Genomic DNA, 5,235 nt, shown 5'->3' with positions numbered 1-5,235 from the left:
GGGGGGATCTTATAGAAACGTACAAAATTCTTAAGGGGTTGGACAGGCTAGATGCAGGAAGATTGTTCCCGATGTTGGGGAAGTCCAGAACTAGGGGTCACAGTTTAAGGATAAGGGGGAAATCTTTTAGGACCGAGATGAGGAAAACATTTTTCACACAGAGAGTGGTGAATCTCTGGAACTCTCTGCCACAGAAGGTAGTTGAGGCCAGTTCATTGGCTATATTTAAGAGGGAGTTAGATGTGGCCCTTGTGGCTAAAGGGATCAGGGGGTATGGAGAGAAGGCAGGTACAGGATACTGAGTTGGATGATCAGCCATGATCATATTGAATGGCGGTGCAGGCTCGAAGGGCCAAATGGCCTCTACTCCTGCACCTATTTTCTATGTTTCTATGTTTTTAAGTAAGGTCAATTAATCTGGGAAAAAAAGACACAATGTGCTGGAGTAACTCAACGGGTCAGGCGGAATCTCTGGAGAACATGGATAGGTGAGGTTTTGGGTTGGGACCCTACTTCAGACTAAAGGGCTGCGACCTGAAATGTCACCTGCCTAACCTGCTGAGTTTCTTCAACACCTTGTGTCTTTTATTGGTAAACTATCATCTGCAGTACCTTGTGTCTCAGTTAATCTGGATCACGTTAAACTCAAGACTTCTGATCTAAATTAGTCAGTGTGGTTAATGCCTGGTCTTTGGGGAAGCTTTTGAATGATGCGCATTTATTCTACAAATGTGAACTGTGTGTTTATTAGTTTGACAGAGATTGAACATTCTATATTGACCTGGTGTATTGGTGGAATTATCGGGAGTCTGGCTCTTCTCCTCGTCATTGTACTGGCAGTGGTGTGGTGTCAAAGAAGGCACAAGCCTACAGGTAAAGTACATGAAGACATCCTTAATGCAGCACAGATTCCCCCAAATTATCAATGACAATGTTATCTTTGTTACAAGGAGAAAAGAACAATATATTTTGGATAAGAAAAGTATCTGTTTGTGCTTATGTTGTTGAGAAATTGATTTCAGACTTGTTGTGGTCAATTGAAGCATTATTTATGCAATGTGGATTGTCCTGTGTACCTGCGTTGCCATGAGGAGTCTGCTGTATGATGCTGTTCAGGTGGTGATCTGCAATGATCTGACCATGTGGTGATTGTGTCACCATCCCCTGTGTAAACCATTATCAAATAAACATGCCAGAAGTTGAAGTATAGCTAGTGTAGTTATGTAGAAAATATGGTCTCCAATTTTCCCTCAATATGTTCCTATTTACTGAGGGATAAATATGGGCCAGTAAACCAGGAGACCAAGGTATGTATCTCCACTGCACTTTGGTGGTTCAAACTTCAAGTGAAAACTTTGCCTTGTGTACCATCCTGGTCATAATTTAGGGAACACTGTGTTTCCATAGACTCTTATTTCATACACGTGGTCTTATCCCACAATTAAATGTATCTGACGTACATCTGAAGTCATGTTCCTGGTCATTCTGGTGGATTTCATTATTAATGGGGTACAGTTTAAACACTGGATTGTTGCTTCTTTAAAGTCAAACCAAATTAAAGTCTTAATCAGAAAATAATACTTATTTTCCAGAAATCAATGTGACCCCAGTACCTGAGATGAGCCGTGTTACTGAATATATGTCTGTGAGTAGGAACACAAAGCAACAAGGTAAATAGATGACTCTGTCAATGAATCTCTAGTTGTACAGGTGTTGTATTTGATGAAGCAACCTATTTCACATTTCAGTTTTGTAACAAGAATGTGAGGAAGGGAACCTCAAACACACAAACTAATTGATCAATTCAACAGTCTCTCTTGTGTCAATTCACCCCTCAGCCCAAATCTTCCTCATCCAACTGCAGGTCTTACTCTGCATTGGTCAATTGACTAACTTTCACTGGACTATCGTGGCCAACCCATGAATGTTGAGACATCACCATGAATAACATATTCACACTCCTAATTTATTGTTGATCCTGATTAACAGCTTGGTTAGTGGCTCTCTAAAGAATGGACAACACTTGCCCTTCCAAAAGTCACCATCCCTTTCACAAAATATCATCTAACATGAAATGCCTCCAATTCACTTTGCCACTAGTTCAGGTTTTATTTTAAAGTGAAAATAACAACAACATTTCAGAATGGTTTGAGCATCATTAATAGATGGTGGATAGGTGATGTTTCAGATCGAGACCCTTCTTGTGAGTCTGAAGTAGGGTCACGACCTGAAACATCACCTATACATGTCCTCCAGAGATGCTGCCTGACCTGCAGAAGTACTCCAGTACTTTGTGTCCCTTTGTGTATTAACCAGCATCTGCAGTTCTTTGTTTCCACCTCAGACAGGATCAGAATCAGGTTTTATTCGCCAAGTATGTTTTGCAACATACGATGAATTTCATTGGCCAGGTCAGTCATACAATTAAAAAGGAACAGACACAAAAACACAGTTTAACATGAACATCCACCACAGTGACTCCTACACATTCCTCACTGTGATGGAAGGAGAAATAAAGTTCAAGTCCTTCACTAGTGTTCTTCCTCAGTCATGGGCCTCGAGCCTCCGTTAACGGGATGATCTTGACTCCCGTAGCCGGTGGCGTTCGGGCCCTCCACGTTGAGGCGTTCAGATCCTGCATCAGGGGGGATGTCAGATCCCCCACGCCGGGCGTTTAAACCTAGTGTCAGGGCTGGTTGAGCCTTCTGCGGCGTTGGTGCTCCCAACTAGCCTCTCCTGAGACGGCGAGCCATTGATGGTAAGTCCACAGGCCGCGGTGGGAGCGATCCCAGGCAAGGGATCCGCTCCGGTGTTAAGTCCGCGCCCCACGGTGGGGCTCATGACAGTCCGAGGCGGCTTTTCAACTCCAGCGATGGTAGGCCGCCGAGCCCGGAGAATGTGATCTGAAAAATGATCACCTCTCCGGGAAGGTAAGAACCTGAAAAAAAAAGTTTCCCCTCTCCCCCCACATAAAACAAACTGAAGTACATTAAAACAAACTTTAAACAAACACTAAAATAACAAAAAGATGAAAAAACGAACAGACTGCCGGCAGGGCTGGCCATCTGGAGTACCTCTGCAGTGCTGGTCAAATGGTGGACAGTATTGTTTTTGCCAGAATTTAGATCACATTTCTGATGAATCTGATGAACAACAGAGTAATCTTTCTTGAAAAATCTGAAGGAACCTTTCAATAAATCAGACATTGCTCATGTTTTAATGAGAAAAATATAAATTCCTTACCTTGTCCCACAGTACGGACCAATTGTGTTCCACTGTAAAGGCATCGATTGTATTCATATATTGTCTTTCTGCTGATGCAACAAAAGCTTTTCACTGAACCTGGGCACACATGACAATAAACTAAACTGAACCTCAGCTGATCATATCTCCCCATATTCCTTGATCTTAGTCCACATATGACAAGGTCTCTAATTTGTGTTTTGGAGTCTTTTTTCCACTAACCAGTGGTCTTTGTAATTTATGCTTCATTTATGTGTTGTGTTGCCTTAGTCCAAATGCCTCTGATGCTGCTGCTGCTGCAGGCAACATTGTCATTGTATCTGTTCCTGTATCTCGCCATTGTTGTGTATCTGTCAATGAATTCAACAACTCCTAAAATGTACTGAATGATTTGGCTCCAGTCAAATCTGTGGTGGAGAATGTAACAGATTCTTTGTTCTCCTCATCTTAATCCTTATTGTCTGTTGTCTTAAACCTTTACCCCTGGTCATGGTCTCCCCCAACAGGGAACATCTTCCTCCATCCAGACTGGTCTACCTGTTGGAATTGTCTATGTTTCCATGAGAACCATTGTCATTCTTCTAAACTCCACGAGCCAAATTAACTCAAATTCTCTTTGTAATTTCCACCGTCCCAGGAAGAAGTCAAAACAAGGAGGTTAGGAGATGTGACTTTTCATGGAGGGTTTTTTCAAACTGCTGGAGGTACTCTGTGGGTCGATCAGCATCTATGGAGGGAAAACAATGATCAGCGTTTCGTATCGTGACCCTGCATTGACTTAAATCATCATTTTTCAAATACAAATAAATTCTTTGTTTCCAACTTATTTCCACAGATACAGAGGAAGGTATTCACTATGGATCCATCTCCTTCCAGCCTAAAGCAACTGGTGGTAAAATGGCTTTATTTAAATATGTTTTAATCTTTTATCACAGTGAGGATTATTGGCACAGAGTAGTCTGAAACCTTGCTGTCTTTGCCCACCTTACAACAGCATCAGGCATTCCTGGGATAAATTCCTCACTCTGCTCATCAACATGAAGTGGGACAGTCAGCTGAGGCTCAGTTAGGAGCCCAACCTTCTCTGGGTGTGGGTACACAAAATTGCTGGGGAAACTCAGCGGGTGCAGCAGCATCTATGGAGCAAAGGAAATAGGCGACGTTTCGGGCCGAAACTCTCCTCCTCCCTTCTCTGGGTGTGTTCTGGTTCCCTAAATTACAGGGAGTGTGTTCTGGTCCCCTAACCTACTCTAAGTGGGTTCTGGTCCCCTAGCCTACTCTGTGGGTTCTGGTCCTCTAACCTACTCCGTGTGTTCTGGTCCCCTAAACTACAGGGGTGTGTTCTGGTCCCCTAACCTACTCTGTGGGTTCTGGTCCCCTAACCTACTCTAAGTGGGTTCTGGTCCCCTAGCCTACTCTGTGTGTTCTGGTCCTCTAACCTACTCTGTGGGTTCTGGTCCTCTAACCTACTCTGTGGGCTCTGGTCCCCTAGCCTACTCTGAATGGGTACAATAGCCACTCCAGAGATACAACCAGTGACATCCAGGCTGCTGTTACAACTCTGTTGTGCATTGGCGTTGGTGATGGGAAGTGAAACCAAGACACCATTTATGTCCATCTGAAGAACATTCTTCTGCACAACTCCTGACTGAGCTAGAAGTGATCAGCACAATCTTCCTTGAATTACAATATATTTTTGATATTGATTAGTAGGACTGGATGTTACAATCCCTAAGGTTCTTCCTTCACCACAACTGACACCCGATATTCTTGGGGGTGACCACTAGGTGATTTTGCTACCAACCAGACACATCTTCAGTTGTGTACCTCAACATCACTGGGTGTTTCGGCCTTTTATCACAAGACACCCACCCTCAGTCGAGGCAGGCCCACCGCAGGGTGATCAGCCCTGGGTGTGTGTCTTATGGTTAGCCTCTAGATGGTCAGTCACGTGGCAGCCCAGACAGCATCTTTTCTCTTCAGCCACAGCCA

General features: G+C 43.6%; 1 long non-coding RNA gene across 1 annotated transcript in view; it reads left to right on the top strand.

Moving 5' to 3' along the window:
- The first annotated feature begins 833 nt into the window (after nt 1-833).
- LOC116969889 overlaps nt 834-5,235 on the top strand; it is a 5,861-nt gene continuing 1,459 nt past the window's right edge. Inside the window, exons 1-2 of the long non-coding RNA XR_004410953.1 lie at nt 834-873; nt 4,079-4,135. This is a non-coding gene — a long non-coding RNA (uncharacterized LOC116969889). The remainder of the gene's footprint in view (nt 874-4,078; nt 4,136-5,235) is intronic.

This window comes from Amblyraja radiata, unplaced genomic scaffold, assembly GCF_010909765.2.
Source record: "Amblyraja radiata isolate CabotCenter1 unplaced genomic scaffold, sAmbRad1.1.pri scaffold_381_ctg1, whole genome shotgun sequence".
NCBI classification, from domain to species: Eukaryota; Metazoa; Chordata; class Chondrichthyes; order Rajiformes; family Rajidae; genus Amblyraja; species Amblyraja radiata.
The sequence above is the reverse complement of the archived record's forward strand: the minus strand, read 5'-3'. Positions and strand labels throughout refer to the sequence as shown.